At 38.3% G+C, this 12,600-nt stretch overlaps 1 protein-coding gene across 12 annotated transcripts in view; it reads right to left on the bottom strand.

Moving 5' to 3' along the window:
* The window catches only part of PLCB4 (phospholipase C beta 4), a 207,716-nt gene that overhangs the window by 120,702 nt on the left and 74,414 nt on the right, over window positions 1–12,600 (bottom strand). For 4 of the 12 annotated variants that reach the window (XM_035320050.1, XM_035320051.1, XM_035320048.1 and 1 more), the window contains one exon: window positions 8,409–8,476. The exons of 2 other annotated variants lie outside the window; for them this stretch is intronic. The gene's annotated coding sequence lies outside the window, so the exon portion shown is untranslated. Of the gene's footprint in view, window positions 1–1,890; window positions 1,910–6,771; window positions 6,839–8,408; window positions 8,477–9,974; window positions 9,994–12,600 lie in introns of those variants that run through there. 6 more of the 12 variants (XM_035320046.1, XM_035320056.1, XM_035320047.1 and 3 more) reach the window with 3 other exon arrangements.

Here is a 12,600-nt window from a genome sequence, read left to right as displayed (position 1 = left end):
CACTTCCCACATCGTGGTAACTCCTGCTATGGAAGTATGAAACTCAGTAACCCACTATATTGCTGCACAGGACATTATCTCAGAACAGGATTTTCCCTTTTTTAGGTCAAGAAATAAATGAAAACTTGAGCCCTCTGGGTAACGGTCACTTATAACTGCTTTACTGTACCAAGAGTCATGTAACACATCATAATACACAAAGAGGGCCAGATTTACAAAGCTGCTCAATACTTAAGGCTTCAAGAGAATTTCACTCCTTTTTAGGCTCATGAGTGAAGTGCCTGAATTTTCAAGTGCTCAGCACCCAGTGAGAACAAACAGTCCTGTTCGTATCACTTGTACAGCAATTGGCTATTTCTCAGAGGACATTATCAAAAGCTGTTCCAGCTTTGTTCTTTTCAACAGCATTGCTGCCTAATGGCACCAAACATTTCCTGCAAAATAAAGATAGGCTTACTTAGCTTTTCAAAACAATCAATTTGAAAAAAATGGGACAGAGAACATGTGGAATGTGTTAACAGGTCCTGATTTTCAGGAGGAGCTGTCAGTTGGTCCGTATGAGAGCAGACCACTCTCCTGCTGTGTAAGCTTTGCACTTTAGGAATTTAGAAGCTGGCCAATGGCGGGGGGAAGTAAGAAATTCCTTTTCTGCTGAACTCAGACATAAAAGGATCTGAGCTTTGAGGTACCTTGTCACTTTGCTTTCTAAGAAACAAATTCTCTAAAAAAATGAGTATGTTTTGCTAATCTGCGCAAGTCATAAAAGCAAGTTTACATAGTCTGGTGTTTCCCCGCTACGCGAAAGATATTTCTGTTACAACTACAGTTAAGAAACAAGATGTAAGTATGGTGACTGAAGCACAGTACATATTCAGGAACAGATTGTTCTCTATTGAATAACCTTCTGGAAAAACAAACAAACAAACAAACAAACAAACAAAAACCAGGCAAAGCAGAAACTTGACTTTGTTTGCCACTATGACTGTTATTCTGATTGTGTCTCAGTATGTGTGCATGTATGCACAAGCACCTTTTCATATGTAACACTGTTATAGATGCAACAGGTGGCTTAGTAATAAAAACTGAATTAAACTTAAGCATAAAATCTTAGGACTTTTTTTAAAGTCTTTTCTTCCCCATTTTCTGTTAAAGTCTGAAAAAAGGCCAAGTTTAAGTAATGTTTGCTGACTTTTTTTCTTTTTTCTTTTTTTTTTTTTTTGATAACATTAACTACAAGAACCCCTCAAATAACCCACACCAAAGCCACAGCTGTGGAACTGGGACAGCTAAGCAAAAATGAGGAATCGGCACTGCTTGCATGGCCTGCTTCCCACTCAGGAATGGCTATTCAGGAATTTCAGTGGTCCCACAGTACTTCGAGATCTCCTAATCCCTCATTTCACAAGTCCCCCATAAGAAAATGCTACGTCCCCATTATTAACGCACAGTTCCTTGTCAGTAACCTCTCCACAGCAGAATGACATTTTAATCTATATAAGACTGCAGGCAATGGTAACAGAATTCAAATTCTAAAGGGTCAAATTTTAGCTTTAAATTATGTCTGTATTAGGCTTATAACTTCTGTATTTTCTCCCTCTGCCACTTTTTTCCCTCTTACTCCTACTATCCTTCATGGCAGCTTTCAAGTTTCGGAAAACTCACAAGCAGTAAAATACTCTAATTTTGGTGCTCATACATTGCAAATATACTCACAGGGAAACCTAGGCATCACCCGTAAGACAGGCAATTCAGTGCAAGCAGAAAACGCCAGAGAGTTCAATAAGGTAATACGAGAATACACAAAATACGCAAGCAATGAGAACAGCAATGAAAGCTAAAACAGATGGTATATGAGATGGTACAATCTCAGAGTCTGAAATCATCACTTACAGCACTGAGGTGAAGTGCAGGAAAACAACCACATTGCAGAAGCATTACTTCAGCTGAGAGTCAACACAAATCAAAACCAAATTGCAATCCACCGGGAAAACGTGCTCTACTAGTCTGTGAGTTTACAAAAATACAAAAAGACAACACTTCTCCACTATAGCATAATATAGCCTTGCTTTTTAGCAAACTGCACTCAGATGTTGCTCCTCTGACATCATTAATCTCCATGGAAACCTTAGAATGACTGTTGGCCTGAAATAGGCTCTGTCATCCCAGATCAACTCATAAGTAGTCCAGCAAAAGATCTTATATCTCATATTTTTGGCTGTACATTTTCACCAGTGAGCACAACTGAAGAGTTACAATTCCCGTGGCCGCTATGAAATAAAGCTTTCATTCCTGATAATCAGAACATGCAAAAGTTGAAACATTTTTCCAGCTGAGTCCAAGATAGATTCAAAGATCACCTCATTGTAAGTAAGATGCAGACTGAAAACAAATGAAAAAAACAACAGCAAAAGATATGTCTTTACTGAAGGTTAAAAGATGATAAAAACTAGGAGACTAACCTCCTGAAAATCCACTTGTATATCTGCATAGCAGATTTGCAGAGCATGCTATTTTCCATAGCATTTCTCTCTACAAGCAGAGAGCAGTGTAGAGCAAAGAGAACTTTCTAAAAACATTTATTAGTATTTACTTTGGAGGGGTCATCAGGGAAATGCCTGCATTAAATGGAGTGCAACCAGATGGCTTGTGTTGGGTTTTTCTTTCTCCTTCTCCATGCTAACACTGCCAGCCTCCACAACTAATGACTCCAGCACAGGGTCAAAGTGTTACTCAGAGATGTTTTACCTACAAACAGGTCCTCTGCAAATGTTTTCTGTCGAGTTAAACTGACAGACTGAGACAAGTAGACACGCTAAGTGTCAGGAAAGCTGTTCTCTTGGCAAGAAGCCAGGTACACAAATTGTTTCTATGAAGAAAATATGCATTTGTATACATACAGGCAGTATGTGTTATACACATACAGAAATAATCAGACTTCTTAGGGACCAAAATTGAGAAAATCTTAGAGTTTTGAGCCTTGTATAGTTGCTACACTAAATAAACTTGCTTTCTTGAATGTAAATCAGTCATTGTCATGAATTTCTAAAGATAATTAAACAAATTTCCATATAATTTTTTCTGTGAGATGTGAAAGAAGATAGACATGCAAAACAAAACAAGAGAAAAAAACTAAATTAGTACATAAGGATTTCTACTTATTTCATTCATTTTCAACAGTCTGAACAATCACACAGAAAATTACAGGATTCAATCCTAAAATGAGGCACCTCCACTTACAGCTGCAAGTACTTAGGCATTTCCAGAAAACCACACCCTTACTTCCTTAGGTCTGACCTTCCCCATTTTAACTCTTCCAAGTCATTCCTTGATCACAGTTTATTTCAGTTCTGGATGGCAAATGTCTTCCATAGCGTATTTGTCTTTCAAACCTGATGAAATCCTGGGGCTCTCTATATAGCTGGGGTTTACATACTGCAGTATTATGGTACAACAGAAATACCTTAAGACCAAGTTGTTAAAGGCTCACCAACTCAAGCAACACCACTGATTGCTAATAATATCTAAGCTATACAGTCAAGTCTGTGGATTTGGATGTTTGCTGTTGTTGTTCTGTTTGTTTTTTTGTACCTCAGCAGCTTGGAGACGTGCTCTAGACAGAAAGGGCTGAACTTGATAGATGACTGACTGATACCTTTAATTTAACGTGTATGTTGTAACCATCTGAATTTATGAGTTCATTTGTTAATGCGTAAGCACCTAAGTGCTTGGAGACCCACTGGAGACCGACAGCGTCTGTACAGAGAGGTCCACATCAATTCAGAGGGGATACAAACGTGCCACCAAATAGTAGCATTGTTGTGTATTATAGGAAACCAGTCTGACACATCACAGAGATCTTGACCATAGCTCTTTGAATGGTGGGGTATAGTCATTGCTAGCACTGTCTCCACACAAGCTTCATTTAATCATTAAACATGTTCTCTGCCTGCTGCATAAATGTCAGGCCCTTTGCATACCTACTCTTTTACCAGGGAAACAAAAAAGAAGATGAGAGGTATACATCTGATGAACATCTTGCTGGACTGGGATCTCCAGCTATTACCTAAGGTGCCCAAAGCCACATGCTCTCTAGATTTGTCCTTCTCCAACTAACAAGAACAAATAACAGGGCACCTGCATAGTGGCATCTTTATTACTGAAGTGCTGAGCAGGAGTGAATTCACCAAAACATTAGGATGGAATGATGCCAGTTTTACAAGCATGAATCTTGACAATCGGGACACAATTGGCTCTTACATTTTTCTCACTGTGGAGGGACCAAATATACACCCTTGTCTTTGTGCTCACTACTGATTACAGGGACAGAGTCCACAGGATGGCAACGAACAGAGCTTGTCCAACATGGGAGGAAAGGAAAGCAAATGCTACACAGAAATGCCTTTTGATCCATCTAGGAGTTCCCTGTAGTCTGGTGAATGTTGTGCCTTACACTTGCTAAGGATGTAACATCACCTGTGCATTTTTTTTATTATTTTTTTTAATTTGGTAAGAGAATCAACAAACCACTGGATTTAACTATTAAAGATGTGTGCATCCAATAATACAACGATCATACAAGGCCTAATAAAGATTTTACCACCAATGGTGGCCATGAGGTGATACCTAGGGGAACATATCTGATTAGAACAGGTGTACAACTACAATTTTCTCAGAACATTCTTCTGCATTTTGGTACCCCAAATCCTTTAGCCACAGGCAGTATTTTTATGTTAAATGGTTTCTTTGGTGGGCATTTCTTTCATGAGTTTGTATAATCAATTTATTACATTCATAAGAACAAGCTCTAAATAACACAAACCCATGCTAACAGATATATAACCTAATCCGCTAGCTCTGACTAAACTTCCACCCTTGGAACCTAGGCATGGATATCTGAGGAGGGACAGCAGTGGGACTGCTGCTTACGCCTATCTCTGTATTTCTTCCTCCAGGTTTCGCTTCATTTTTATGATGGCCTCAGAACCATCAAAACATAGTGCAACATGAAAACACAAAACCTTTCAGCCAGAACAATGACTCAGTAAATTAGATTGGAATTACAGCAATAAAATTGATGTTTGTGTTTTTGTTTTCTATGTTTTTATTTTGTTCATTTGTTTTCCCTAATTCTGCAAATCTTGCCCACCTTCTTTTCCCCTGCTCCTACCTCTGAGAGTAAGAAGTTATAAAGCCTTAATAACCCTGCTTCTAGCATGAAGGAGAAATTGCTTGGCTCCTGCTCCCCATGAGGCTTTTATGAAACATTTAGACTTCTCCAGCTCTGCAAACAGAATACAAACCACTGCATGTAGCACAGAACATCAAGGTACGATACACTTGATAAACACAAAGAAAAGGCAAGTAATTTTTTTTTTGTAGCAACTGATGTTAAATTTCACAAAGGGCTACTCAAGTTTTTGTAACAAACCGTATGCCCTGGTTGCTTTTGTTACTCATCCTGACCACAATAAAATGTGGCATTCTGGTCTTCAAACAATTAACTGTAACAAAGAGAAATTGCAGGGAGAATAAGAAAAAAAAAATACACAGAAGACTACTGAACTTCTAAGCATTTATGAAGTGGATTTAGGACCAAAAGAGGTAACATCTGACAGAAAGGTGACATACGGACAGAGTTTTTGTCTTGGAAGGATATGTATTGGCAGCCTGACATTGCTAGACACCAAGGGCATATCAATGCAAGGAGTTTGTTAATTGTTGTAAAGCCACCATGTCATTTTATAATGCAGGAAGCACCAGACATAGCAACAAATGAAAAGAAATGTTTTAAATGTTCCCTATTAAAAAAATAAAAAAATAAAAATAATAAAAATAATAAAAAAACACGCTCATTGAATACAAGCTCTCTTTTCCAATATTTTCAGCAAGCTTCTGCACTAAACAGATCTCAACCATTGTGCACTTGTGTACTTACATAAAAAAAGTTTACTACTAGCTTAGCTGCCTTATTGCAACGATCTCACATGCAGTTTTTTAAACTTTCAGTCTTGCATAAAAAAAAAAGTGTAATTCTGAGAAAAGTTGAAACAGACTTCTGAGCTGTACACAAAAAAATTCAAAGCCAGTAAAACCATCATAAGGCTTAATTACAGAATACAAACAGTTGATTAAAACAAACCCTCATAGAGCACAGAATCTTTTGTTAGAGATTTAGCACTGGACTTAGATGCTACAGCTTGTTTGTTTTTAGATATATAGAATAACACCTATAATAGATACTGAAATACTGGTTTATACTTCTTAAATAGCACTAATTTAAAAGTGAGCCCAAACATAACCTGATGACATTTAGTATTTTGAAATTTCAATAAAGACACACATTTTCATTTAGGAAATATATACCCATGCACCAAACAATGCCTGAAGCTAACAACACAAAAGCTTTCTGAACTGAGCTTGGATATTGTTCTACAGTAGCCCAGCACTTCACTATCCACTTGATTTCTGAACAGCATGTATTCTCTTCAACCCACATGAATGCCAAAAGAAACTTCTGTTGCTGTTTGTCAGTTGCCGTGCTATTGTCAACTATTTCACCCTTTGAGAATACAACATCCACCCACAATTTCTCAAGTTTGTATTAGTAAGTTCTGCCTTGCACTAGCTGTATTCCCAGGAAAAAGATACCATTTTTCAACTATCCCTATCACTTACTTAAGCTTTATAACAACATAAACAGATTCAGTTTAAGCATTAACAGTGATACGTGAATCATATCCAATAGCGTAGAGGAAAAATAAAGAGCAATACCCTTTGGTATATCCCCAGCTCCGTATTTTCTGTGGACATGAGATCAGAAAATGCTGAGTTGTTTGGCCTAGAGTTGAAACAAATTTACGGATTAAAAAGGCAAGTCTGAGTAATGCTTGTACCAAATAGTCCTCCCTTTTCTTCACTGCTAGGTATGCACAAATTTGTCTGCCCAGCACTAATAGAAGAGAGAAAGATTCAGACTTCCTGCAGTGTTTACAGTGAGATTTGCTTTGGTGATCCAGAGCCCCTGGTGATAAAGAACCATCAGACCACAGGATATAAGCATACTGTCTGCTCCACAGTGTTTCACAGTTTATCACTGGAACATCACCCTAATTTTTCCAGAAGGATTTAATAGATTACTTAAGAGAGCACAGCAGTGGGCTCCCATGATAAACATATATGCTTTGAAGAGCGAGACATTTGGGTGCATCACAAGGAGTTCTCTGGAGGAATAGTCATTTACATCTCCCAGAGTGAACCTTGGGGGATCCTAAAATGTGTAGTACATATCATATCCTCTATGGTGAAAAATATTGGCATTACACTCTAACCTATACCTCCTAAAGTGAGCAGGCTGTAAGAGCCAGAGTAAGGTAGCAACAAATTGAGTAATGCTGATTACAGACAACTCCTATGACTGGAGGAAAGGGATTCCATTGGGCTGGAAATCTCAGATAGCGGTTGACCGATATAATAAAGGACTGGATATAAAAACAAAACAAAACAAAAAAACACATCTCTCTCAATTTAGGACACATATCCAGTATTTCTTATTAATCTGTATGCTGTGCACTGTAGCAGCTTCAATTGTTGCCAGTGTTGCATGACACTCACACATGGCAAGAGAGCTCAAAATTTCATCATGAAGATGTGTCCTATTTAGAAAGAGCAAAAACTAGATTGAATATCTAGCTGATCTTTTTGTTGGCTTGATTTTGTAATGAGACAGAGGTTACTATGAACCAAACAAAACCTAAGCAAGTGCCAAACCTATGTCATAGTTTTGTTATGGAGACCTGCAATCTGGGAGTGCTTCTGGAAACCCACTAGCTGCTTGGGCAGCGCTGCTATGCAGAAATGTGTTTCCACCTGCTACTTCATGAAGTTCCTCTTCACAGGCTGGTCATCTACATGGTAATAATCCCTGACTGCTTCCTCACAAAGTAAGCAGGCTCTCTTTGTGGAAATACTGCTACTATCAGCTACCTCAGAATTTACCAATCAATAGTTTTCCAGTGGCAACGGCCCATAGCCCACATGCTATAGTCACTCCCCAGAAAAACAGAATAAAGCTGGCAGTAGGCTGTGATTTTAAAGTATTATAAGCCAATACCACTGTGAAACACATAAAACCCAGAAATTAACTGCTAAAGTTACAGCCTCCCTGTTATCTCATACTCATAATCACTTTTTTTTTTTTTTTTTTACTAATTATGTGATAATGTATGTGAAACCAAGTCATATACGTGTAAATCTATAGGGAATTGATTAAAAGAGTGATAAAATAGTGTACTGAAAGCTTAAACTCAAGAGACAGAAAGAAAAGAAAGAGGGTGCAAGGAATAGAATTGGAATAGAATCTGCAAATTCTATTCCGCTTATAATTTCTAGTTTGTAAACAAGTAACTTACAAAGTAGTTCTGGACCGGATGGAAAAACAGTAGCCTAATTAGTCTGATGTGCTGGGAAACTCTTCCTTCTGTGAAGCAATAAAACAAAAAGAAGTTCAGTATAAAACCTGGTGTCATCTACTAAATCTCACTATAGGCAAAAACACACCCCTCCCACAGTTCACAAAAGTACAGTATCAAGATAAATACTTAAGAACAGAATTCAGTTGTGACACCTAAATCTTTCATTGGAAAGTTTTTCCTATGTGTCTTTGCATAGGAAAAGGTAAGTTATGGCTGGTAGTGCTGGAAGCTCTGGATGAAGTATGCCATTCCCCACTGCACTGTGCCAGGACAGTTTTTAAAATTCATAAAGCATCCTGAATGATTAATAATCATCACAAAGGAGCAGCTGAACAGTGCTGCCACATTTATATCTTTCAGAATAAACACTAGCTGATTTTAATTGTTTGCATTTCATGTGTTCCTTAGATGAGCAACATAAAGTTGGTAAGATTTCACTTCAGAATGACAAGCTTCAGTAACACAGGATTTGAGTACAGCAAGAGCAAGAGATGCTTTACAGAATGAGGACCATGGATTCTGCACATCCATTTCTGCACTTTGTAACCACCCTGCATACCTCATAGCCAAGTTTCACCCACAAATTCCTACAATTAAAACATTTAGAAAGAACACGTTAGTATCATCTGTATTCTACACCACCTTGGAGGCCCAATCATACACCGCACACTACTTTGTGTAGCATTTTACCAAAACAGAACTGAAGACATTCTGTGTCCTAAACAGCTCGTGGGAAAAGTTGATAGCACATATAGCTAAGCTAAAGGGGTAAAGCATTGGAATTAAGATAATACTGGTCACACAGGGGTATTATTAAGATAATTAAGATAATATTAAGATATTAATTAAGATAATATTAAGATATTAAGATAATACTGGTCACACAGCAGTATTTTCAAAGAAAAGAGATTTTCTATGATGAACTGAGGAAGGATAAATGATGTAGCTTGTCAGATGTTAAGGTAGCACCATTTGCTGCAAGAAGAAGCAAAAATCAGAGTATAAAGAGGTCTTGAGTTGAGAATGTAAGTGAGCAATGAAGGCTTCGGTCCTGGACTGCTCAGTGGTGAGGGTGTATTTGTATTACAGAAACAGAACAGAGGTGAAAACCACTGAGAATCATGGTAAAGAGCCCTGAAAGTACAAAAGAGTAGCTGATGTTTGATGTCCAAGACGGGGGAGGATGCAAACATGGCAATGGCACCATCAAAGAAACAGGGTAAAAACTGTGGAACCATTTCAAATTGGCATGAGTGAAGCAGGATTCCATTTTATCAAGACAAGTCAAAACATTTATGAAGACAAGAGGAATGTGACATATTAAAAATCTGGGGAAGAATCAGATGTGTGCATGGATAAGAAGCTTTTTTATAACAGGTATTAGGCTAAATGCATGACACTCCATTCTTCAGTGCATGACCCAAAGAGACCAGATTAACAGAACTGCTTAACACCTAAAATTATCAGTCAGAGAAGCATCATGATGGTGCTCACAGTACTTACTTTCGGGAAAGAGGGAAGTTGCAAAGGAATTTATGTGAGACCAAGAAAGACAAAGGAGGCCCTGTAGAGAAAGAATGCAAAAACAGCTTTTAGCTGCGTGAATTTAAGAAAAAAATGAAGATGGATAGGGGAGATAGAATTTAACAAAATGCGCCAACAGTAGATGGAGCTGTGAGATAAGAGAAAAATCTAACTTTTAAGGGGTTGAGTTAAAATAGCAACTCTGAAAAATCAAAACTTAAAAACCCATCTTCATGTTAAGTCATGAAACAATCCACAAGAGCTGTTTGATATGCATATGACAGCCATACCACATTAGCAGAAGGAGCTGAAACAACCTGTAGCTTCTTTTTTCCTGCCCTTAAATAAGCATTGTCCATGCCTAGCGCAAGTTAAATCCCAGCCAGCTTGCTGTCAACCAAGTGCCAGGATTAGCCAAACACTAAGCAAATGCAAACTCTTGGTCTGATTTAACAACTGCTTTGTTGGGTTGTACACATTCTTCATGCTTTGCAGTCTACACTGCATGCTAATACCTTCTGATTTTTTTCATAGAAGCACCAGTGAGAATTTCATATTATTTTCGAAGATCTATTCAAAATAAAAGAATTATTTACGATGAAGTCTGTTTACCTCTGGAAAGTAGCAAGTAATGCTTTGAGGTACAGGGTAATAAACACTAAGGATATTTTAAAAGATCTGCAGAGACCACTGGTATTACACCATCACCATAAGGAAGTCTATAAACAGACTGCAGCAATACAGGCTCCACTCCAGACCCAAAACAAAGCCGGACAACAACAATCACCCCAGATGGAATTAGAAATTTTATCTGAAACTTTTCTGTAAATAGAAACAAGGAAAAAAATAAACACCTAGTCCTATAGAAAATAGATTCCTGTATTGGGCAATGTACAGTGAGCCTGTCAAGGGAAAGGAAGCTTTCATTGTCAGGGTTTTAACAACCATTCCTATGACACATTTTAACATCTGATTATTCTGTGCACACTCTCCAAAAGCAGCACGTATAGTTGCATACTGCTTGTATGCAACTGAGGCACAGAAATGGAACTACTTCTAGCCTGTCTCACTGAAGAAAGATCCCAACAGCGCTGTGAGAAGAACCAACAATAGGGAAATGATATATAATCTTTAAACCTTCATTCCATGAGGAAACCTCACCACTACCCCCAATTTCACAAGTAATCTGGTGGCCAGAACACACAGATGATCAAATTGGCATGACCAGGCCTGCTTTTCAAGAGACCTGGAAAAGAGCCTGCGTACAAAGGCTTGTTTGCAGATCTCATCAGTTAGCCTGATAAAAAATATCATCTGCTCATACAAATCTTGTTTCTTCAGGTAAAAAAGAAACAATTGTGTTAAATATAAGCACCTGATTAGCAATATTTATAAACAATTCACAGGGGTGTCACTGAGGGCTAACCACGTCACACGGTGCTAATTGCAGTGTGGGGCCTAGCTCAACAAGCTGTCAGACGGCCTGTCAAATGGGAATTATGTGCATAGCTACAGGATAATAAATTGAAGTATATGATTAACTTGATCAACAGTAACAGAGTGGGAGTACAGGACAGGTTTCATTTTGTACATAAATGGGTCCACAGTCACACAGCTAGCCTGCTGTACATCAAACAATCAATTTCTCTTATTTTTGTGAAGCTGAGCTTTAAATCATGTTACATAATTTATAAATCACATACTGTAGCCTACTGATTAATACCATGCTTGCCAGTACTCAACCAAGTCATTTCCAGACACAGGGGAAGCCACAGAATTGTTCTGGGGCCCTTCAGACTACTGACATTCATGCTAATTATTTGCTACTTCATGGTCACGTATAGTTAGATATAAAGTACAGCATGACAGGGTTGGTTAAGTCCTTTATTATTTAAAACATTTTTACATGTTATTCCTCCTCCTACCCCCCCTCCCCAAATCAGCATCACAGCAAACATATAAATGGCACTGAAACTTATTCAGCACACAGACAATTGCCCCTGCCACATGCTGTCCCTAACTGCAACATCCTTACAAGCACAGAGCCCGAACATGCACACACACAAACAAAATCCATGATGAGCAAACACACAGCTGCCTGCTGAGATGTCCTGCTTCCCACTGCAGGGCCTCTTCATCTCTCTCTGCACTCAGTGAACCTTGCTCCTGAAGACTTGATCAATGAAGAGACAACAAGAAAGGGGTTAGACACACAGCTATCCACCAACTCAAAGTGAATGGCACTGTTAGGGGAGGCGGGGGAGCTTAGAATAGCAAACATTTTCTATTTGTTTCTACAAACTCAAGCATTCGATCATTATAAAAGAGAACACAGTAAAAATAATGTTTAGATCTAACAACTGCCAAAGCCAACAATACAAAATCTTTCTGGTCCCCAGTGTAGCTAGTCAGCTGTACAGTATGCTAACAATTGAAATTTTATTGTTGCTGAAGAAAAAAAAAAGTGATTGGAAGTACTGCAGTAGAATTCCAGGCAGAGCAGTAATTTCTGCCATAACAGAAGGACTGCTAGACGATTTGGAAGATTATTAAGAAAGCCAACACTCACAACAACACTGCAGATAGGCACGGAGTAAGGAGGGGA

The sequence above is a fragment of the Oxyura jamaicensis genome, chromosome 3, assembly GCF_011077185.1.
Source record: "Oxyura jamaicensis isolate SHBP4307 breed ruddy duck chromosome 3, BPBGC_Ojam_1.0, whole genome shotgun sequence".
In the NCBI taxonomy this organism is placed as follows: domain Eukaryota; kingdom Metazoa; phylum Chordata; class Aves; order Anseriformes; family Anatidae; genus Oxyura; species Oxyura jamaicensis.
This window is presented reverse-complemented; position numbering and strand designations above follow the sequence as displayed.